The sequence below is a fragment of the Lissotriton helveticus genome (genome assembly GCF_964261635.1).
Source record: "Lissotriton helveticus chromosome 1_1 unlocalized genomic scaffold, aLisHel1.1 SUPER_1_unloc_5, whole genome shotgun sequence".
Taxonomy (NCBI): domain Eukaryota; kingdom Metazoa; phylum Chordata; class Amphibia; order Caudata; family Salamandridae; genus Lissotriton; species Lissotriton helveticus.
The window spans coordinates 2,986,815-3,011,101 of NW_027611692.1; the positions used below are offsets into that span (position 1 = coordinate 2,986,815).

Below are 24,287 nucleotides of genomic sequence, written 5' to 3' on the forward strand. Positions count from 1 at the left end.
CACCTTTGCGGGTTACTGGGAGATCGAGTCCTGAGAGAGAGATACAAGACCTCCTTCATTCTAAAAACCAAGGTACGGAGCTGACTAAAACCTTAAGAGAATTCTTGATTCAGATTCTTGGCAAAACAACCAACTTAACTTAAACTGCTACTCACTTACTCCTTCCCACGTATTAGGCTTAGGTCAGGTACACCGGGGTAGGCATATAGTAGAAGCACCAGTTGAGTACGGTAGTCAATGTTTTTATGTATGTATATATTTTAACCATTTTAAAGTATCATATGGCTAAGAAACCATATCAATGCTTTTACAGTATTATTTCATAATACTCCATTTACTGTACGCAATTTACTTCATGATAAGTATTGCAACTGTGGCAATTCATTTCTCTTGCATGAGAAAGAAGACTGCTCAATAAATAACAACTATTATTGAAAACGCCCGTCTCTCTATTTCTCTGCACTCTGGAGAATGCACGATTGACTGAGTGAAATAGTTGTCTATTGTTTTCACACGACTCTGGAGATACACTCTTATTCTGAGGGAGCAAAGTTGTCATGTATATACGGTTGTCAGAAACTAATCTCTTCTTGTCTATTCAGGGAAGTTAACATCTCCTTGTTCACTCGAGAAAGTTTCTAGTGACCTCTGAGCTACCTGGCAACATTAATTAAGTTTAATATAGTCAGTAGAGACCTAGATAACCTCAGTCCTACGTCTAAACTGCTGTCTATATTATTCCAATGCGCAGAGCCTATTGGGAAAATAGGAACTACACTACACTGGTTTCCTGGGAGACAGTGGGGCCTAGTGGCATTCACCCTGTGGTGCCACGTAAGGCCATTAAGCGTGACGCGGGGCACCTGGAAGGCTTCAGCAAGCTCGCGGAGGTCTTCCATAAGAGTGCGCGCACGCTAAGAAGCGCACCCTACCGGGAGGAAGACTTACCCGGATTAACTGGTGGTGAGTCCACCAAAGACTTGGACCCTGATGAAAGGTTTCCCAAAGACGGAGAGGGTGAAGATGAGGAGGTGTTTGAGGATGATGACAATTCCTCTGACGATATGTTTGATTCGGGCAGGTCTTGGTGTCCACGTTCTTCTTGTTCTGATGTTGGTGATGGAGCTCAGGTTCATGCGGATATGTTTGACCCTTCCTGTATCTTTCGACCTCGGAGTTCTGAAATGGGTACCTGATAAGAAGACGGCGGTTTATGTTGCCGCAAAGATTAGGCAGCCTCTTTCTCAATAGGTGAGATCTCGCCTTAGGTCAGAATGCCCTAGACCGTCTTTACCAAACGGCGTTGCTAGTGCCCCAGAGTTGGACCCCAAGCTCTGCACATTTTTTGCTAAATACATGAAGGATCCAAAAAAGGGGGCTCCGAGGCAGGTTCAGTACCTCAAGGTATGCTCTTTGGTTATCCCTTCGTTAAGGAGCTAGGAAAGTTTGTAGCCACCTTTTCTGCCCTGGATAAGGTTTTTGGGGGGGCCGGGCGAGGCAGGGGTCGCTCTTCCGGCCGAAAATTAAACCAAGGTCCCAATAGAGCCCAGGCAAAAAGAAATAATGGATGGAACGATGGCAGACAAGGAACCTTCTATCCTTCCTGTGGAGGCAACGGACAAGGCAGAGGCCGTGGTGGCAACAAGAATGCACAAGGATTCAATGGTAAGCTTGAAAATCCTCTCTCCTGTTCGTCTGGGGGCAGGATTTCTCTGTTTCTAGCAAACTGTGCGGATTTAACGTCAGATCCTTGGGTGTTAGAGACAGTTCAAGGGTTTCACATAGAGTTCTACGGGTCCCCCATCCAAACATCTCATCCTCGCCCTTTGGTTTTTTCAGACTCAGAGACCGATCTGATAGATCACGAGGTTCTAGATCTTCTTTCAAAAGGTGCTATCGCTCTCTCCCATCTTCATCCGTGCGGATTCTTAAGCAATATTATTCTGGTAGAAAAGAAAGAAAAAGGCTTCTGACCGGTTATCAATCTCAGGTCCTTCTACGAGTGGTTAGTTTACCAGCACTTCAAGATGGAGGGAATTCATCTGCTCAGGGACCTTCTTCTCCAGAACGATTGGTTGGTCCGGTTAGACCTCAAAGATGCGTATCTGTCAGTTCCAATTCCCCCCCCCCCCCCATTGCAGGTTCCTGCAATTCCAGTGGAAGGGTCAAACTTACAAATTCAAAACCCTTCCCTTTGGTCTCTCATCAGCTCCTTGGTGTTTTACCAAGCTTCTTCGTCCTGTGGTGGAACATCTCCGCACCAAGGGTATTCGACTAATAATTTACCTGGACGATATCCTGCTCATGGACCAATCCAGGGATCAGCTTCTCCTTCACTTACAGATTACAATATCCCTATTACAGAATCTGGGGTTCACCATCAATGTCCAGAAATCGGACCTGGTTCCCCAACAGAGCATGATCTTTCTAGGCTTTTGCATCGACACGAGGGATGCCTCCTTGAATCTTCCTTCTCAGAAGATTTCAAAGATCAAGAAGGAGATTCGACAGGTTCTCCGCAGAGACAGGATATCCCTGCGACAGCTGGCCAGGATTGTTGGTTTGTTACGTCCTCGATTCAAGCCATCTTTCCGGGTCCTCTACATTACAGGGCCCTGCAGAGATTGAAGGCCTCCCACCTGCGCAGGGGTCTCACTTACTCGGAGCTGATCTCCCTTTCCTCGGAGGCCAGGGCGGAACTTCTTTGGTGGATGGACCATATGGAGGCCTGGAATGGGAGAGCGATCTTCGGATCCCATCCGGATCTAGTAATAGAATCGGATGCCAGTCGCCTGGGCTGGGGTGCCAGATGCGGCTCTCTATCGGTGGGAGGTCGGTGGACGTAGGAGGAACTCCTTCTCCATATCAATTGCCTGGAACTCCTAGCGGGCTCCTTTGCCATTCGATCTTTCACGACCAACCGAGTGTCCTGTTGTGTCCTTCTCAGGATGGACAACACGACGGCGGTGAGGTACATCAATCTCCTTGGAGGTACTCATTCCAAGATTCTGGCGGATCTCGCCAAGGATTTTTGGCATTACTGCCTCCAACGTCAGATTTCGGTGACGGCGGAGTATCTCCCGGGAGATCAGAATTGTGTGGCAGACTGGAATTCCAGGAATTTCAGGGATGCCAGCAATTGGAGACTGGATCCCGGAGTGTTCTCTCAGATTGTGTCCCTTTGGGGCCTTCCCCTAGTTGATCTTTTTGCTTCCAGATGGAACGCTCAGGTTCCCCGTTTCTTCAGCTGGACACCGGATCCGGGAGCGGAAGCAGTGGTCGTTTTCCTTCAGGATTGGTCGGGGATACCAGCTTACGCGTTTCCACCCTTCCTTTTCATCCAAAGGGTTGCAGCCCAGGTCCGCAGACAGAGGGCCTCTCTGATCCTGATCACTCCAATTTGGAGAGCCCAGATTTGGTTTCCGTCCCTTCTAGAATTATCTTGGGACAGACCTCTTTGGTTGCTGTCTTTCAACAACATCCCCTCAGACCCTCTGGGACTTCCTCACCCCCTGGTTCTCCAAGGCCATCTACATCTTATGGCATGGAGGATTTCAGGAGACGTTGGACTGACGTCTCGCTTTCAAGAGAAGCTGAACTCCTTATCCAGCGGGCTTGGGCCCCCGGCACTACCAAGCGATACAGATCAGCTTGGAGAAGATGGGTTCGTTGGTGTGTGGCGAAACACCTGGATCCGGGGGCGCCTGCATTGCAGAAGTTGTGAACTTCCTATCGGAACTTTTTCATCAGAAATTAGCCTATGGCACTATCAACTCTTTTAGGCCGGTCATTTCTGCTGGTCACTCTCTCGTGGATGGGGCTCCGATTGGGGAGCACCCATTGGTTGGTAAGCTTTTGAAAGGCATACGTCTTTCACGTCCCCCGGAGCCTTGTTACCTGGGCCTCTGGGACGTTAATGTGGTACTTCGTCTACTTTTATCCTGGCAAGATAATGATTTCCTTTCCCAAAAAGAGATTTCAGCTAAACTTGCTATCCTCCTGTGTCTTATTTCTTGTAAGAGAGTGTCGGATGTCAGGGCCCTTGATATTTCTGCCTGTGTTTTTTCCACGGAAGGTGTTACCTTTACCATCTCCAGGAGAACTAAATCGAGTACGAGGTCAGTAATCTATCCTGCTTTTCCAGATTCTCCGAAATTGTGTGTTGTTCGATGTTTAAAATCTTATGAAGTTTGACTTTGGAGGTTCGTCCTCCGGGTGAACGGCAACTTCTGATTGCCATTAAAAAAATGTTTCAGGCGGTATCCTCTCCTACCATTGCTAGATGGGTCAAATGGATTATGACTGAATCTGATATTAACGTCAGACATTTTGGGGCTCATTCTACTAGGGGAGCAATGGCCTCCAAGGATGTCCAGGTAGGTTGCAGGTTGGGGACATTATGAATGCAGCTGATGGGTCTTCAGAATCTACTTTTAAGAAATTCTATTAAACCAATTCATGAAGCCGTTGCGCTGGTGGAGAGTAAGATTTGAACTTTCATAATCCTCGCCCCTGCTTCCTGACATAGAATGAGAAATTTCCTAGTTATCACAAAGGAAAGTTTCAATTCTATTAAGGACACGGAGTCGAGGATTATCCCACCCTGGCTTTTCGAGCCTCCCTCCCTTATGCTTGGAGGTCTTGCTGGATTTAGTATTTCTACATATCAGGAGAGTAATGTTTTCTTATATTTATGGTATTTTGTGCATTGATCTTGTTCTGTACATTTGGACGTTCTATTTCTCTTTTGGTTATGCTACTGATAGTACTTTTGCATTTGCATTTTATCTTGCTCTGTGGTTCTTCTCTTCGTTTTCTGTTGCCCTAGGATCTGATCAGAAGACTGATTAATCTGGGGACGACTTAACTTCCTGCAGCGACGAAAGAGGACGGACTTCGTCGAGGGAGCTGCTTTATGTATTCGGCTGGACTACGATTGGTGGACTGGATCCCATGGTTACTGTTGTGCTTCATGGGATATGTAGTTGGCAGCCTGTGTTTTTTCTGTTTCTTCTAACTTGCTGTTAATAAAATGAAGAAAGGTCATGCATAACCCTCGCCTCCGCGTCCTTAATAGAATTTAAACTTTCCTTTGTGATAACTAGGAAATTTCTCATTTGTTGAGAATTTGGTGTTCTATTCTGCACTGGGCTGTGGGACTATCTGGACTGAATGTGTGTTCCAATATACCTGCCTTTGATTCTGCATGCTCGGCACAGAGGCCAGTTGGGCTGGGACCATTCACTGAGACATCCCATTTGGTGCCATCTAATTCATGTTTCAGTTTCCCAGGTTCCTGCAAACATCGCACAGATCATGTCTTATTCTGCACATTATTAGTGTTTGAGGTATTTAAATCGCCACTGTTAGTAAAACCTATACCCTAAGCGGTGCCGCACTGGCCGTAATGGGTTTCTGGTGTTTCCCCGGGAGGCTGGAACAGTGGGGACCGATTGTTCAGTGCCGGGAAACATATTGGTCACTGGGGGCTAGTTTTGCTGTGGTGTTGCTATATCACCCCCCAGCAACAAAAGAGGCAGGGAGTTGGTCCGTCAAAATTCTCAGGCCTGGTTTGGGTTCCCAGTCCGGCCCTGACCCAGAGGAACAACATTTCCTCCTTGCACATACTGAACATCATTATTTTGCACACCAACGCCGTGCATATCCAAATTCACACCAGCAACAAACCCAGAATCAAAACAAGAATACAATCCGTGAGAACCACTTTCGTCACCCGTTTGGAAAATTTTTGTCTGAGCCATCATTATTTTTATTTTGATCTTCTTCTGCTTAGTAATAAAATTGTCACTAGAGTACTTTGGTTACAACAAAATCTCATCCAGAATGTTGGTCTGCAGCCCCTCACATTTTGCTGGATATGTGCACTAACATCTGGATGCAACGCTAAATGATGCGTCCTCTTTTACCCGGTCTTCGACTTTGCAATATTGTCTGCAAATCTACAATAATCTCTTGTAATATATAATAAAATATTTGGAGGCGCTTCACTCTGTGGCTCTTCAATTAGCCAGTTTACAAACAACTTACACTCATTCCACAAATCTCTTGGAACAACAATTAACAAACTTAAACTCAGCTCTCGATCACCCTGCCCTGACAAACAGGTCTCATCTCCACTGCATCCCTCCTGGAGAGGGCCCCACCTCCTTTGAACCACCCAAACACAGGACAGGCCTCACTTCATCTGCACCCCTGGACAGGCCTCTCCCCCTCTGCACCCCTGGACAGGCCTCACCTCCTCTGCACCCCTGGACAGGCTTCACCTCCTCTGACCCCTGGACAGGCCTCACCTCCTCTGCACCCCTGAAAGGCCGCTCCTCCTCTGCCCCCTGGACAGGCCTCACCTCCTCTGCACCCCAGGCCAGGCCTCACCTCCTCTGACCCCTGGACAGGCCTCACCTCCTCTGCACCCCTGGACAGGCCTGCACCCCTGGACAGGCCTCACCTCCTTTGCACCCCTTGACAGGCCTCACCTCCTCTGCACCCCTGGACAGGCCTCTCCTCCTCTGCACCGCTAGACAGGCCACACCTCCTCTGCACCCCTGGACATGCCTCACCTCCTCTGCCCACCTGGACAGGCCTTACCTCCTTTGCACACATGGACAGGCCACACCTCCTCTGCACCCCTGGACATGCCTCACCTCCTCTGCACCCCTGGACAGGCCTCACCTCATCTGCACCCCTGGACAGGCCTCACCTCATCTGCACCCCTGGCCTCACCTCCTCTGCTCCCCTGGACAGGCCTCGCCTCCTCTGCACTCTTGGACAGGCCTCACAGGCCTCGCCTCCTCTGCACCCCTGGACAGGCCTCTCCTCCTCTGCACTACAGGACAGGCCTTTCCTCCTCTGCACCCCTGGACAGGCCTCTCCTCCTCTGCACCCTTGGACAGGCCTCACCTCCTCTGCTTCCCTGGACAGGCCTCTCCTCCTCTGCACCCCTGGACAGGCCTCACCTCTTCTGCACCCCTGGAAAGGCCTCTCCTCCTCTGCCCCCTGGACAGGCCTCACCTCCTCTGACCCCTGGACAGGCCTCACCTCCTCTGCACCCCATGACAGGCCTGCACCCCTGGACAGGCCTCACCTCCTTTGCACCCCTTGACAGGCCTCACCTCCTCTGCACCCCTGGACAGGCCTCTCCTCCTATGCACCGCTAGACAGGCCACACCTCCTCTGCACCCCTGGACATGCCTCACCTCCTCTGCCCACCTGGACAGGCCTTACCTCCTTTGCACACATGGACAGGCCACACCTCCTCTGCACCCCTGGACATGCCTCGCCTCCTCTGCACCCCTGGACAGGCCTCACCTCATCTGCACCCCTGGACAGGCCTCACCTCATCTGCACCCCTGGCCTCACCTCCTCTGCTCCCCTGGACAGGCCTCGCCTCCTCTGCACTCCTGGACAGGCCTGTGCACCCCTAGACAGGCCTCTCCTCCTCTGCACCCCTGGACAGGCCTCTCCTCCTCTGCCCACCTGGACAGGCCTTACCTCCTCTGCACCCCAGGCCAGGCCTCACCTCCTCTGACCCCTGGACAGGCCTCACCTCCTCTGCACCCCTGGACAGGCCTGCACCCCTGGACAGGCCTCACCTCCTTTGCACCCCTTGACATGCCTCACCTCCTCTGCCCACCTGGACAGGCCTTACCTCCTTTGCACACATGGACAGGCCACACCTCCTCTGCACCCCTGGACATGCCTCACCTCCTCTGCACCCCTGGACAGGCCTCACCTCATCTGCACCCCTGGACAGGCCTCACCTCATCTGCACCCCTGGCCTCACCTCCTCTGCTCCCCTGGACAGGCCTCGCCTCCTCTGCACTCTTGGACAGGCCTCACAGGCCTCGCCTCCTCTGCACCCCTGGACAGGCCTCTCCTCCTCTGCACTACAGGACAGGCCTTTCCTCCTCTGCACCCCTGGACAGGCCTCTCCTCCTCTGCACCCTTGGACAGGCCTCACCTCCTCTGCTTCCCTGGACAGGCCTCTCCTCCTCTGCACCCCTGGACAGGCCTCACCTCTTCTGCACCCCTGGAAAGGCCTCTCCTCCTCTGCCCCCTGGACAGGCCTCACCTCCTCTGACCCCTGGACAGGCCTCACCTCCTCTGCACCCCATGACAGGCCTGCACCCCTGGACAGGCCTCACCTCCTTTGCACCCCTTGACAGGCCTCACCTCCTCTGCACCCCTGGACAGGCCTCTCCTCCTATGCACCGCTAGACAGGCCACACCTCCTCTGCACCCCTGGACATGCCTCACCTCCTCTGCCCACCTGGACAGGCCTTACCTCCTTTGCACACATGGACAGGCCACACCTCCTCTGCACCCCTGGACATGCCTCGCCTCCTCTGCACCCCTGGACAGGCCTCACCTCATCTGCACCCCTGGACAGGCCTCACCTCATCTGCACCCCTGGCCTCACCTCCTCTGCTCCCCTGGACAGGCCTCGCCTCCTCTGCACTCCTGGACAGGCCTGTGCACCCCTAGACAGGCCTCTCCTCCTCTGCACCCCTGGACAGGCCTCTCCTCCTCTGCCCACCTGGACAGGCCTTACCTCCTTTGCACACATGGACAGGCCACACCTCCTCTGCACCCCTGGACATGCCTCACCTCCTCTGCACCCCTGGACAGGCCTTACCTCCTTGGCACACATGGACAGGCCACACCTCCTCTGCACCCCTGGACAGGCCTCACCTCATCTGCACCCCTGGCCTCACCTCCTCTGCTCCCCTGGACAGGCCTCGCCTCCTCTGCACTCCTGGACAGGCCTCACAGGCCTCGCCTCCTCTGCACCCCTGGACAGGCCTCACCTCCTCTGCACCCCTGGACAGGCCTCACATCCTCTGCTCCCCTGGACAGGCCTCTCCTCCTCTGCACCCCTGGACAGGCCTCACCTCCTCTGCTCCCCTGGACAGGCCTCTCCTCCTCTGCACCCCTGAAAAGGCCTCTCCTCCCCTGCACGCACCGGGACAGGCCTCTCCTCCTCTGCACCCCTGGAAAGGCCTCTCCTCCTCTGCACCCCTGAAAAGGCCTCTCCTCCTCTGCACGCACCGGGACAGGCCTCTCCTCCTCTGCACCCCTGGAAAGGCCTCTCCTCCTCTTCACCCCTTGACAGGCCTCTCCTCCTCTGACCCTGGGCAGGCCTCACCTCCTCCGCTCCCCACTCAGCCTCAACAGCAGGAAGAGCTGAGCTCTCCTGACCTCCCCATGAATGCCAGGGGGGGGGGGATCTGATCCATGGATTCATAAATTGCAGCCAAGTGAGTTGGCAGCTCTCCTACCTGAGCAGAAACCTGTCCAGGCTCTCTCCTCCTCCTGGGGGGCAGATCTGGGGTCTGAGGGGGGGTCTGTGAGGGTCTGTAGATGAGGGTAACTGCAAACACAGACAGACAGGGTCCCTTCCTCCTCTGCAACAGGCTGGACACTGAGCACAGGGAAAAAGTGATGTCACCCCCGCTGCTGGTGCTGTCTCTGCCACCGCTGACCCGGAAGAGGAAACCCTTCTCTTTTTCATTCAAAGTGCAGCTCAGTGGGTTTCATCAGCAGGCGAGGAGCGCCCTCTGGTGGCCGCTGACGGAACCACCGCCTCCAGGCTCCAGCAGTGAATACATTTTACATAAACAAGCATTTATACCTGTAAAGACCTGGGATTTCAGATGTCTCAGACGGGAATGTTTTTAAGGGTCAGACAGTTCAAGTACAGGGCCTCACCCTTGGCTGCTGCTGTAAAAAAGCATTTATAGCTTCACTTCAGATGAGCATCTTCCAAACATTGTTGTATAGGACTTAAGAGTATTTACAGAAAGGTGACAACTGGAAGCGACAGTCCGTATTTCAATGAATATATCTGTATTTCATTGAATATATCTGTATTTCAATGAATATATCTGTATTTCAATGAATGTATCTGTATTTCAATGAATATATGAGCATATCGGTCAGTTTTCCAATTAAACTGGGCAGCTTATTTATTCTTTTAAATAATTTATTTGCAGTTGTTCAAATCCACAACGTCCTAGATAGCAAAGTAAACAGAGGTAAATACCATGGAGTTTAAGACACCAGATCAGTGACAATGAGGCATAGGTCATGTGTCAAAGCGACAATTGAAGGAGCTTATTTCTAATTTTCTTGTGTCTGTGGCTTATTCCTTATATTTGATACGGTTTTATATCCTCAAACAAGACTGAAATGTAGGCCCTAATTAGGTTTTGAGTTTCTGATTTAAGAGCACAGCTGTCTCCTAAAATATTAAGATAGCGGTCTCTTCCAGGCTTTGTTTTTTTGTTTCCAGTAACCACCATCCTCTCTCAACAAAGATTCACTGACAAAAAATAAAGCAAGAAATCTTTGAAACAATTAATTCCTAAGATAGGGCAACCAAGTATGAACCAGAAGTTTCTCACACAGTTTATATTGTATCATAAAAATGAGTGGGTGTTACTGGTCTGAGGAACAGGGGAGGGGCATTTCATTACTCGAAAATATTCTACTCCTTCACATAGGCCCCTATATCACAGTACGCTCGTCATCAATACACCATTGATTAGTGAGTGCGTCAACTCTTTGTAGCATTGTCATGCAAGAAGCCTTGAGTGCCTCGACAGTGACATTATTTCGGACGTGCCTACATCAGAGCCCTCAAGCCTCACTCATCATGAGTGACACTAACACATTTGAAGGTCGGTCTGAAGTCTCACTCAAACCTGGCCCATTCTTCCAAACTATGGGGATTAACTAGAACTTCACACATGACTATTCTGCACAGAGCAGACCCTCAGTCCCACTTTTTGGTGGCAAACGTTTCTCATATTTCACCATGACTACTGCACACAGTTCAGTAGAATGTTAAATTGAATGTTTATTTTAGTGAGACTTGGTTGCAATTTCATCACTTTACATGTGTTCTGATCATGTCTATAAATTCAGTAATGTCTCTTCCTTTGGATTTGTCAAAGTCAAATGTTAAGTGACACCACTCCCTGTGTCTTTTTTTAAATACCTCGAATCTTTATTGATTTTTCATATACAATGAGCATATAATAGGTATGAAAGTTTATCGATTCCACAGAGTCCAAGATACTGTGTAAACTAGAACTTGTGAGAAGACATTGAAAACAGGAAAAACAGTAAATGAAATAAACCCTCTAGATAGAGGTGATGTGGCTCAGAAGATCCCGCAAATGATCAGGGAAGGAGGATGAGGGAGAACACGAGGGGAAGGGACATGGGGACAGGAAAGAAATATGTTAGGGAGCCGAGGCCAGGGCCGGTTTCGGTGTCCAGTCGGTCCGTGGCTTGCTCTATCACAATAGTGCCTGCCACAACCGGTATTTATGTCCTCTAGCCCCAATCCTGGGGAGGGGGGCGTTTGCATTATGTTGTCGATTTTACTCTGGTCTGGGTTCTGAGGAAGGCAAAAAGAATCCAAAATTATTATTAGAAGCTGAGTCAGCCTGTGTCTTATCGGCGTGCGTAGCTGGTCCTCAAATGTTGATAACGTAACTGCCATCAGCTGCAGACAGAGCTAGGCACACGTGGATCCATGAGGCTGCACTTTGCCTGCTGATATGTTCTGGCAAGGCTTGCCACGCTTATTCATAATTGCAGCGAGGCAGACATTCCAGCATATCCCAAAAGGGCCATCAGCTTTGCAGCAGGCAGCAGCAGTGAATGTACTCTTTCCTGGTGTGCTTGAGCCTGCCATAGTCAGGTCAAGTGTCTGCTGCATCCTAGCGCCAGATATCAGAGTGACAACTCAGACGACTTTATGTCTGCAGCCAGCAGACTCTCATGCAGGTGGACAGCAGCCCTGAGCCGGGGCCTCAGCACACGCACCACTGCCACGTCACCAGTGAAGCGCTCCGATGGGCAGACACATTCCCCCAGGCACTTGTGAACTGGCAGCCTGGGAGAGGCCCGCACTTAGGGCCCGATTCACAAATGTAAACTGAGACGGAAGTCGCAACTTTTGGTACTCACAAAAGGTATTTACGTGTAGTAAAGTTAGACTTTTGTCTCAGTTTAATTTAAGTTTTGGTCTTAAGTATAACTGAGTGAAAACTTAAGTTAAACTGAGAAAAAGTCTAACTTTACTACTCGTAAATGCCCTTTGTGAATATCGAAAGTTGTAAAGGTAGACTTTCGTCTCAGTTTACCTTTGAGAATCGGGCCCTGAGTCTGTACTGAAGTTCTCTCTGACCGCTGCAGGCATATGTTTTAACAGTAGTAGGCCATAATTCCAATTAGTTTACACCAAAATGAGACATAGGCATAGTTTTCCTAATTTATATCTCACTCATTTGAAATGGACAGAAATGTTATGCATGTAGGGGAACTTGTTACATCCTCAAGAGAGAGAGAATGAAACAGGCATGAAAAAATATGAGATGAATTTGTGTCTTCAGTGACTTCTTAGAGTTTCTCGTTACTCAAATGGGTGTAATTTCTGATATTTATGTTTCCCTACATGTTTCATTGCTTGATTTTAAGTGTCACACATAATCATTGAAATGTCACCCATAATTGCACTGAAATTATGAAAATGTCACACATACGCAATCAGAAACCTTGGCAGCTCTGTGGATGTTTTCAGGATACGCTCATTCAAGTGCAGGCCTCACACTTGGTTGCTGCTAGAAAAGTAGTTATAGCTTCACTTCACGTGAGCATCTTCCAAAACCTGATATTGAGGACTACAAGTATTTACAGAAAGCTGACAACTGTAAGTGACAGATTGCATTTCATGGAATAAAAGAGAATATTGGTCAGTGGTACAATTTTTAAGAACTTTATTGGGTTTTTTCAAATGCACAGCGCGGTTCATAGCAAAGCAAACAGGGAAAAATATCACACAGTTTTATGCACTAGATCAAATAAAGTGTGTGGCATAGTTCACGTGTCAAAGCAAAAATTATAAGGAAAGCTTGCTAGTTTTCCTATATCTGTGGTAAATTTCTTATATTTAATATGGTTTTACATCTTTGAACAAGATTGAAATTGTGGCCTAAATTAGGTTTAGAGTTTCTGGTTTAAGAGCACAAAGGCCTCTTAAAATATTACGTTTGCGGCGGCCACTGTCAGGCATTGATACTTGGGACTGTCTCTTTGTTTGTTGCGTTGTTGACCACTTCCCTCTCTCAATCAATTCAATACTTTATTTTGCATAAAAGTACTTAAAACATTTACAATAATTTAATAAAAAGACATTAAATATGAAATAGTGCCAGTACAGGGATAAAAATATCTTACAACATGACACTCACAAAGATGACTGCATCAAAGAGCTGGTACTGGACGTCATTGCTGATATAATTGTTTTTCTAGGTTGATACAGTCCCCATGTTTTGTCTGCAGCCCCCCTTGGTCCAGTTTGATATCTCTGACTCACGTACGCTGTTGTGTAGTTCCTTTAAATCTATAGAGGATCTGCACGTTAAGACAACATAAACTGTGGGATTGGGGTCCAGACTGATGCCAGACACCCCCACCGGGTATGTTCGCCTTTATACCAGCAAGCTCACAGTGCCACTAGGAACTCCTCTTACGAAGGACGGAATAGTTTCTGGCAACTATCGAACATGACTTCTCTGTCCCATCAGGTATCATGAAAAAAGTACAGAACTTTTCGCTCAGTCACTCGTGCTCACTTTGTCTCAGAGAGATACACAGAATAAACAGTGGGGACATTTCAAGAAGCATTTATTGAACAAGCATCATTCCAGTTAAAAATATGTGTGCTGAAACAACCATAAGACAGAAACAGATATAAACGATTATAAGCACCAACAGAGTAAATGGATGGTAGATTTCTACCATAGTGCTAAAACAATGAACATATGCAAGCTTATAAAAACATAACAGTAATAATGCGCGCTCTACAATGCAAACACTAACTAGATGTACCTAAATGAACCTAGCATGTATGTATGTGTACAGCCAAGAATCCCCCTAAGATAAAACCAACCCTATTACCTGGTGTGAGAGAATGAAGGAGCCCGTCTTGGTCTCGAGATGGACACCGCGCAAGGGATGTCAGACCACTGCGTGCTGGAGTGTCTGCGTGCAGGCAATGTACAAATTCGTCTTGACCCTGCTCCTCATGGAAACAATCCAGCCCTAACTGCCAAGGCAGGTCCTCCCTGGACTAGAAACAAGCATCCTAGGATTAGTTTTGAGGTATCGCTCCTCATCAGCCAGGCTAGCTTGAATACCGTGGCCCAGTGAGCCTGAGACCAATATCTGTCCTGAGCTCCAAAGTTCCAATGTTTGTCTTCATGTTTCTTCCTTTTTAATTTAGAACATTCTACCCTCAGTGGGTGGAATATTCTAATAGCTTTATAGCCTTTCTGCCTCAGGGTATACCGGTTGTTAAAGGCCCTGAACCTGAGGTTTAGGCCCGAGCCGCAGGCCCTCGTCAGCAGGCTATTAAGCTAATGTAAGGCCTGCCTGACTAGAACAGTATGTTGGGCAATCATGCATTTGATTGCATGTTTAAAACAGAACTTAACTGCAATGCTTAAATGAGTCTAGACATATTTAAACATTGTCACTTGAATAGAATAATTGTGAAAAATTCTAAGGGGCGCCCTATGATTGCTGGTAGGAAGGGGAGGGGTGGTAATAAAAGGTGTTAAGACCACTGGTCTAGGGTGTTCCTCATCGGAGAGGTGTGAGGGGCCTGATGTAACACTGTTGGTTGGTCAAATCATAAAGGGAAGGGCAGAGATACTCAAAGCCGATGGATTTCAATGTCGAACCTGTTCATCACCACTTAATCATCCTCACTGATCGCAATAAGTGACTGGATCAGGCCCCTCCTACTATGTCCAGATGGGCTGCCGATGGCTATATCCAGCACAGGTTTGTAAATCAAATCAAGGTTTAAGATGTAAAACATTGTAGTAATGGAAACATGTAAACTTTACAAAGGAGTGGTGATGGTGATCCCAAGCCCTGATCAACACTGTTAGTATTACTAGCAAGAGTGTGTAAATTTATGTGCTAACAGTGCCCCTCCGTGGAAAAGGTCAGCCATACCGTGACTCTCTCCCTATCAAACCCAACCTATTCTAGACTCTCTCCAGCAGAACCTGCAGACGGCTGGCGAGTGAACACTAAGCACTCTCTCACAAACCCAACCTATTCTAGACTCCCTCCATCAGGACCCGCAGACGGCTGGCGAGTGAACACTAAGCACTCTCTCACAAACCCAACCTATTCTAGACTCCCTCCATCAGGACCCGCAGACGGCTGGCGAGTGAACACTAAGCACTCTCTCACAAACCCAACCTATTTTACTCTCTCCAGCAGGACCCGCAGACGGCTGGTGAGTGAACACAAAGCACTCTCTCACAAACCCAACCTATTCTAGACTCTCTCCAGCAGGACCTGCAGACGGCTGGCGAGTGAACACTAAGCACTCTCTCACAAACCCAACCTATTGAAGACTCTCTCCAGCAGGACCTGCAGAAGGCTGGCGAGTGAACACTAAGCACTCTCTCACAAACCCAACCTATTCTTAACTCTCTCCAGCAGGACCTGCAGACGGCTGGCGAGTGAACACTAAGCACTCTCTCACAAACCCAACCTATTCTAGACTCTCCAGCAGGAACCTGCAGACGGCTGGTGAGTGAACACTAAGCACTCTCTCACAAACCCAACCTATTCTAGACTCTACAGCAGGACCTGCAGACGGCTGGCGAGTGAACACTAAGCACTCTCTCACAAACCCAACCTATTCTAGACTCTACAGCAGGACCTGCAGACGGCTGGCGAGTGAACACTAAGCACTCTCTCACAAACCCAACCTATTTTACTCTCTCCAGCAGGACCCGCAGATGGCTGGTGAGTGAACACAAAGCACTCTCTCACAAACCCAATCTATTCTAGACTCTCTCCAGCAGGACCTGCAGACAGCTGGCGAGTGAACACTAAGCACTCTCCCACAAACCCAACCTATTCTAGACTCTCTCCAGCGGGACCTGCAGACGGCTGGCGAGTGAACACTAAGCACTCTCTCACAAACCCAACCTATTCTAGACTCTCTCCAGCAGGACCTGCAGACGGCTGGCGAGTGAACACTTAGCACTCTCTCACAAACCCAACGTATTCTAGACTCTCCAGCAGGAACCTGCAGACGGCTGGTGAGTGAACACTAAGCACTCTCTCACAAACCCAACCTATTCTAGACTCTACAGCAGGACCTGCAGACGGCTGGTGAGTGAACACTAAGCACTCTCTCACAAACCCAACCTATTCTAGACTCTACAGCAGGACCTGCAGACGGCTGGCGAGTGAACACTAAGCACTCTCTCACAAACCCAACCTATTTTACTCTCTCCAGCAGGACCCGCAGACGGCTGGTGAGTGAACACAAAGCACTCTCTCACAAACCCAACCTATTCTAGACTCTCTCCAGCAGGACCTGCAGACGGCTGGCGAGTGAACACTAAGCACTCTCTCACAAACCCAACCTATTCTAGACTTTCTCCAGCGGGACCTGCAGACGGCTGGCGAGTGAACACTAAGCACTCTCTCACAAACCCAACCTATTCTAGACTCTCTCCAGCAGGATCTGCAGACGGCTGGCGAGTGAACACTAATGACTCTCTCACAAACCCAACCTTTTCTAGACTCTCTCCAGCGGGACCTGCAGACGGCTGGCGAGTGAACACTAAGCACTCTCTCACAAACCCAACCTATTCTAGACTCTCTCCAGCAGGACCTGCAGACCGCTGGCGAGTGAACACTAAGCACTCTCTCACAAACGCAACCTATTCCTAACTCTCTCCATCAGGACCTGCAGACGGCTGGCGAGTGAACACTAAGCACTCTCTCACAAACCCAACCTATTCTAGACTCTATAGCAGGACATTCAGACGGCTGGCGAGTGAACACTAAGCACTCTCTCACAAGCCCAACCTATTGTAGACTCTCTCCAGCAGGACCTGCAGACGGCTGGCGAGTGAACACTAAGCACTCTCTCACAAACCCAACCTATTCTAGTCTCTACAGCAGAAACCTGCAGACGGCTGGCGAGTGAACACTAAGCACTCTCTCACAAACCCAACCTATTCTAGACTCTATAGCAGGCCCTGCAGACGGCTGGTGAGTGAACACTAAGCACTCTCTCACAAACCCAACCTATTCTAAACTCTCCTCAGCAGGACCTGCAGACGACTGGCGAGAGAAAACTAAGCACTCTCTCACAAACCCAACCTATTCTAGACTCTCCTCAGCAGGACCTGCAGACGGCTGGCGAGTGAACACTAAGCACTCTCTCACAAACCCAACCTATTCTAGACTCTAAAGCAGAACCTGTAGAAGACTTGTAAGCGACCAACAGACACTCCCTCTGTCAGCTCCGCCTTATTCCAACCCTTTTAAACAACACCTGGAGAAGACGGGTGGGTGAGCACTTCAGGCAAATGCAACAAAACTAGGGCTGCTGATTGACCCCGATTGCAGGCCCAGAGTGGCTGATCCACAAAGGCTAGATGGATCCCATGTGTGGGCAGAAACTTCACCGGTTTTTGCCCAGAAATGCTTAGTGTTCATAGGAGACAGGTTCTGAAAGAGCATGTGTGTTGAGTGCTTATGACCCTTGTCCCTCTTACAATAATTTATTGACAGTACACATATCACTAGTACAGCGGCTGGTGTCAAATTCTTGAAGGGGGAAGAGTCACGTTCCCTAAACCACTGCAGTTAGAGCTGACGCTAGGAAACCACCCAACCTTCAAGTAACTTGGTTTCCGCTGGTTCTTTTGGTATGGCATATCTCAACAAAAGGAGAGAGAGGGTTTTAGGGCACTCTTAGTCCCCAAGCAATATACAGGTAATCAAAAGAAGTGTGACCATAAAGATAAAGTATATAAAGGAGGTGGGTGTCGCACGTGAAGTCTGAGGCCAGGTGTTAGTGGTCCGATGGTAAGACCAAATTTCAAGAAAAAATACACTGTTTTTTCAGGAAACCCTCACTCACCCTAGTGGTGACATGCTTCATCATCGGGTCCACCGGGAGAGATCAAATACCTCCCCGGTGTGCTGCGACGCCAGGAGACTGCGGAGCAGGTTTTTGTGTGAAGATGAAGTGTGAAAAAATATACTGAGGTTAAAAATGTCAGAGGTTGTACCAAACAAAACTTTATTCATTGGTCAACCTGACATATTAAAAATGAGATATGTGAAGGGAAACTAGCCAATTACTTTATACTGGTGTTTACCCTGTAAAGAAGGTCAACATGTTTCTGCCCGTTTTTATGTTTTACTTTACTGGGCTTTCATCAGGACCGGTAAGCGAGTGTGCCAATGACAGGAGGGGCGCGCTAAGGCCCGCCCTGCCAATGGTCGTGAAAGTTAAAAATAGCACTATGTGTAAATTGGTGCAAAAAGAAAAAGAAACAAACTCATAAGTAGTGGGGTTTTACCTCTTTTGCGAGGAACCTAGGAGTCTGTAGGTAGAAAAAATGACAGACAGACAAATACAAACATAAACACAAAGATATCGTATCATTGGTTTGTGCATATGTACAGTGGCCATAAAGAGTGACTTTGTGGCTTGACACGTGCTAGCATACCTATCAAGGGCCGTGGCCGGTATGTCTGGGTTGCGTAGTTGAACTCATGCCGAAATCCGAAGTGGAGGGGCCTCAACTAACGCTGATTAAATCTATTCAGCGCAGGCTGTTGCATATGTGTGGTATAGCAACAGTGGCTAAACAGGCAGACTAGTCATGTCTAAGTCTACTTGTGAGGAAGTACAAGAAATATCTTGCTACCTATGGTGGGGTGTCAGGGAATGAACCCCGAAGGAAAAGCAACGTTGAGGCAGCGTCCCGGTGCGATGCGCCGTGACACTGCTGGCCGTGGTATATACATTACCCACGCACACAACACAAAATACAAGATATAGGATGAATGTCCTCACTTGTAAAGAAATAGATCCACGCCCCATAGAACACAGGAGGGGGGTGGGAGCGACAATGGCACACCCTGTAAATAAGGGGGAGAGAGAAACAAATACACACAAAGGAGAATTTTAGAACTGGCAGGATTCCATTCATACAACTTATCTGGTTCGAATGATGTCTCCAAAGTAAGGTCTCTTACGCCCGCAACGCTCAGCACCCGCTCGGCACCTAGCTTCACCCTCGCTGGATCTCGTGGATCCATTGCGACGGGCGAGCGAGGCGTATGAAGGGCGGTGGCTGCGTGCGGGCCAATCAGGCGCCTTACATGAAAGGGAGGCTTGGAGCCCAAAGACGTTAAGCCAAGGGTGGACGAAGGAAGGTACTCGCGTAATCTCGTGAGAGGTCTTGAAAGCGAGGCTTGCATTGAAGCGCAAGCTTTGATCTAAGGAAGGGCGGGGTCCGCCCTTGATTCTATGTCAGGACGGAGGCGAGGATTATGCAGTCCTTTCTTCTCTTTATTATAATAGCAGATTCAAAGAAAAACATAAACATTCTGGAACTACAACTCCCATGAGCACATGGGGCACAGTGTCCATAGTAACCGCCAGCCAATGGTGATGGAGTCCTTGGTATAACTGGCTGTGACGTCCCTTCCGCTTCCTCTTTCTTCTCTTCTCGTCAGATAAGTCACTTTCATACCTTTCTGACTTGTGTGGTATTTTTTATTGTTTGAGATTCTTTAAGCGATCTGACCTAAGCTTTTAGGCTATGCTTCTTGATGTGTGCTTACTAGCGCTGTTGAGCTTCACTATCTTTCTGACTTGTGTGGTATTTTTTATTGCTGAGATTAGCTAGGCGATTGTCCTAGGCTTTTATACTATGTTTTATTGTTGATATTAGTTAGGCGATCGGCATAAGCCTTTATACTATGTTCTTGAAGTGCGCTTATTAGCGCTGTCGAGCCGGCAGAGTGACGCGCGCCAGGCGCTGCTTGCGCCGTTCCTGCCGCTTCCATCGCGGACCGTGTGAGGCGCGCCCTCGCGCTTTCCCCGGCTCTGTGGGGCGCCGTAGTGTGCGGAGAAGCTGCGCTCGCGGTCTTCTTCCCATCCTTGCGGCGTGCTGAGGCGGTCTTCCTTTCGCCTCACCAACCCTCGCCTGACACCCTCTGTGGTGATCCTCGACTGCGCGTTGCGCGCGACGCCATCTGGTGGCGGACGCGGGTACTGCACCTGCATTTCGAGCACATAGGCTGCAAGAGCATCGGCGAGGGGGCTGCCCTATTGTATTTTAGGATAAGGGCGTTTGGTGCTCACACCCTCACAATATACAACCTCAGTGTAGGCAATAAACCCCGTTCAGGAGGCAAACAATGTATGATTCTTCCAACCCTTGCCGCCGGCGGTGGGTCGCGCGTTTCACAGACCCTGTCACGGTGCTGGCGCCCTGGCGGGAAGGAGTGGACACTGTTGACCATTGACCATTAGTTTTCCCGGGGTGTCTGGTGCCGCAGGGCATGTCGTTCGCGGACCTAGAGGCGCGCAGGGTGGGGCAGGAGTCTGCTAAACGTCACGCGGGGCACCTGGGGGGGAGTTGACCGCTTGCGAGACTCCTCCAGTAAGAGTGCGCGGACGCTAACACATATACCCTACCGGGAGGGGTTCTTCCCCGGAGAAGATGGCGACGAGGTCGCCCCGGAGACGGACCATGAGGATGGTTTCCCCTTGGAGGGAGAGGGTGTTATGGATGAGGACTCCCCGGAGGATGTGGAGGAGCTTTTTCCGACGGCCTCTGGGGGCCAGAGAGGGGGATGAGTTTACCACCCTCGAGTGTAGGAATGGATCCTGGATCCTAAGCTGGCGACGTATGTCGCGGGTAACGTTCGCCAACCTCCGGCCCGGGAGGTTTAGACGCGCCTGCGGGGCGCAAGCCCTCGCCCAATATGGGGGACAGGTTGGCTGCCACCCCGGATGTTACCAGCAAGGCGAAATGTTCTGCGCGTTCTTTGCGGAGTTCATTGCGGCTCCTGAGAAGGGCATAGTTCGCTTTTGGCTTAGCTGTCAGTATGAGCTCCGGGACGCGGCGGGCCCCGGGACTCAGATCTTCCAGTTGGCCGTGGGGGCCAGGGAACCGGGGACGTCGATGTCCACGGAGGTCGTGGCAGGCTGGGCAGCGCGAGCCCTGTGCTTCTTGGGTACGGCGAACTGTGCATTGGTGGAGGCGCAGAGGAGGTCTCTCCTCATTACAATAGATTCTAGGCTTGGGGACCGGGCCTACTCAACTGTAGGGCCTTTTGCAGGAGGCAAGTTGTCTGGCGAACCTTTTTTATTGATTTAGTCAAACCCGTCCTCACTTTCTCCGCTCTGGCCAGAGCACGGACATCAGCTAAACCGATATCCTCGGATGGGTTTCTGCTGGGACCGTAAGAGGCCCTAATGCTAACAATACCAGCAGAGTCGTACAACAAAGGGCCTTCCGTGGCGGAGCCGACGCACCAGGAGGTTCCCCCCCCTGGTTTTCCTCCGGACACCCTGGGAGGGGGTGGGGGGAGGCCTCCAAGCAGCCCGGGTTTCCGGACAGAGTTCTACGGTTCACCCCGACGGGGTGCAATCCCTCGCCCTCTAGTTTACCCTCCGAGGGCAGGGTTTCTGCTCGGCAACGGAAATACATTTTGGTCCAGAAGGACAAAGGAATTCGCCCGGTTCTGACCCTGCTGCACTTCGTCAAACGGCCGGTCTACTGCCACTTCAAGGGAGGGGATTCATTTCCCGAGCGGTACCTTCCTCGGAGGGGGGAGTGGAGGATACGTCTGGACCTGACAGACGCCTACCGCTCAATCCTCATCCTCCCGCCTCATCTGCGCTTTTCGCTCCCCTTCGGCCTCCCTTCGGCCCCTTGGTGCTTTACGAAGCTCCTGCGTTCAGTGGTGTGGACACTGCGCGAGTGGGGCGTACAATGGATTGTATATTTCGCCGATATACTACTTCTCGAGCATTTGCGGAACCGATTGCGCTGCATCTTGTCTATTTCTTTGCCCCAGGAGCTGGGGTGGGTAGTGACTTCCCTGAAGTCTGTCCTAATTTCGATAAGACAATTCTCTTTCTGGGGTTCCACATGGCCTCGGGGTCAGCCTCCCTCCTCATAGGGGCGCGGTTTCGCAGGAGCCCTCCCAGGTCCTTCGGGAAGACGGAACCTCCCCTCGACGGCTAGCTAGACTCAGTAGCCTCCTTCCAGGCTCATCTCAGTAGCAAGATAGATGGCTCACTGGCAGTTCAGGGGACTGTGAGTGCTCTTTCGCTGTGGCGATATAACGATGGGGGCCGCTGGTCGGAGGAGGAATTCCAGCTTCACGTCTACTATTGGACGCTTCCAGCTTCTCATCACTTGCTTTGAATCCCTAACGGGTTTCCGCGCAAGGACGTCCGCCTCAGAAGCAGATATAGGGCTGCTTCTTGCTGCGCATAGACTGGGTGTCAGAGGGACTGTACATCCATCGCCAGGGCGAGCCTCGGCCTCGGGCCTTGGCGGACCTGACATAGGACTTCGGACACTATTGTTCGAAGAGGCGGATTTTGGTGTCGGCGGAGTATATTCCGGGCACTCGGAATTCGATTGCGGATTGGCTTTCCCAGAACTTCCGCGACTTCAACACTTGGCGACTGCATCAGGCAGTATTCCAGGCCTTGATGGACTGGCGGTCGCCGTGCCCTGCGGACTTTTCACGTCCCGCCTCAACCGTCGACTCCCGAGGCTTGTGAATTGGAGGCCGGATCCGGAAGCAACAGCAGTTCATGCGTTCTTGCATGACGGTTCTCCGGTCAGGACTTCTCCGTCCTCTTTTCTCATGGTCTCTCGAGGGGCGACTCCAGTTCGCCGACCACAAGCGTCCCGGATCCTAGTGATCCTTTTTCTGGCGAGCCCAGGCCTGGTTCCCTCTATTGGAACTGTCGCGAGGCTGCCCGATTCCGCTGCCCTGTTCCCTCTACTGCTACCGGGCTCTTCTGGAAGAGCCTCTCCCGTGGGTGCTTCTGATGTTCCTGCACCTCCTGACTTGGTGGTTTTCGGGGGACGTTTGGAAGGCGGTCGCCTTTCGACGGAGGCTGTGGACCTCGTCGATAGAGCCTGGGCTCCGGGACCTGTCAAGAGGTGCCGCTAATCTTAGCAACGGTGGCGTACTTGGGGTCTGGGTAGGCACGCAGGTCCTGTGGGGCAGGCGTTAGCCACTTCCTGTTTTCTGGCCGTATGGGCCTTCTCTGGACTAGCCTACCGGACCACTAAGTTGGTCAGGTCCGCCATGTCGGTGGGACATGCCCACATCGACGGTAAAACGGCGGGGAACACCCTTGGGTATGCACAATTAGGTGGGGTCCAGACCCTCTAAGCCCCGGACTCAGGTACGAGTCCCTTTGGGACGTCAATTCCGTACTACGGTTCCTTGCTACTGGCGGGATAATCAATACCTTACCAGGAAGGAGCCGTCGATCTAACCGGCGATCCTGCTGTGTCTGGTTTCGTGTGCACGCTTCTCGGACGTGAGGGCACTGGTTACTATGGCACGTATTCTCACCTTAGGTGGACTCACCGACGCAGGCTGTGTGTGGGGCGTTGCCTCAGGCGTCTGTGGATGTGACGGCGGAATGTCGCCCCGGGAGAGAGTCAGCTCCTTATTGCTCTGCGGAACCCTTTAGGGCCGTCTCGGCTCCATCCATCGCCAGGTGGGTCTGTTAGACCAGGACGGAGGCTGGGGTGGATGTCACCAGGTTCGACGTTCACTCCGCGAGAGGAGCAGGGCCTCCAGAGCCGTGCAGGTGGGCGGCCGTTGGGAGGATATTATGTCTATGGCGGACTAGTCCTCCGAGTCCACATTCCAGTACTTTACTTAAGCCCGTCTATGGTGCGGCAGAACTGGTGGTGGATAAGCTTTAAACCTGCATAATCCTCGCCTCCGTCCTGACATAGAATGAAAAATTTCCTAGCTTACGTAACGGAAAGTTTCGATTCTATTAAGGACTAGGAGGCGAGGATTATCCCTCCCGAGACTCCTGGTCTCGACCCACCCGTGATCCTCGTATTTCGGTAAGTAGTGCCTTAATGTTTACTTTATTGTGTTATAAAGTAGTAACTCAACGTTGCTTTAATATATTATGTAAGTAGTGCCTTAATGTTTACTTTAATGTGTTATAAAGTAGTAACTCTACGTTACTTTAATGTGTTGTGCTGCTGTCTGGCCTACGTTGGCATACAGTTACTGTTTGTTCAATTGGATTGTGTTCTCCCTGCCCTGGTCTCCATGGGGGAGGATGGATTCTTGGATGTGCGGTAGACTGCCTTTATATGCTTTCTTCCACGGAAGAAGAACAG

At 50.4% G+C, this 24,287-nt stretch overlaps 1 protein-coding gene and 1 long non-coding RNA gene across 3 annotated transcripts in view; one reads left to right on the forward strand and one right to left on the reverse strand.

The window, feature by feature from the left end:
• LOC144806148 (uncharacterized) overlaps window positions 1-24,287 on the forward strand; it is a 1,180,470-nt gene that overhangs the window by 557,952 nt on the left and 598,231 nt on the right. The window lies entirely within an intron of this gene.
• Window positions 1-24,287, reverse strand: part of LOC144806145 (uncharacterized) — a 196,750-nt gene that overhangs the window by 36,640 nt on the left and 135,823 nt on the right. Inside the window, exon 1 of one of the 2 annotated variants that reach the window (XM_078672578.1) lies at window positions 9,297-9,429. The exons of the other annotated variant lie outside the window; for it this stretch is intronic. The gene's annotated coding sequence lies outside the window, so the exon portion shown is untranslated. Of the gene's footprint in view, window positions 1-9,296; window positions 9,430-24,287 lie in introns of those variants that run through there. 2 annotated transcript variants of the gene reach the window in all.